Below are 267 nucleotides of genomic sequence, written 5' to 3' on the forward strand. Positions count from 1 at the left end.
TGAATATAATAGTAATTTTATATTAAAATTTTTATTCCTTTGGTATAAAAATATTAACAATTATATTATGCGTAAACAAAAAATTAGTCATTTATATAAAATATATATTGAGATATAAAATAATCATTAAAAATGTGTGAAACAATATATATTTATACACAAATGTAATTTGGTGGCTAATATTTAGTGTACATATAATATTTTTGAAATACTAAATGTTCACCCTTATTTATTTTGGTGACTAAAATGTTCACCCTTACGAATAAG

The sequence above is a fragment of the Arachis ipaensis genome, chromosome B03 (genome assembly GCF_000816755.2).
Source record: "Arachis ipaensis cultivar K30076 chromosome B03, Araip1.1, whole genome shotgun sequence".
Lineage (NCBI taxonomy): Eukaryota > Viridiplantae > Streptophyta > Magnoliopsida > Fabales > Fabaceae > Arachis > Arachis ipaensis.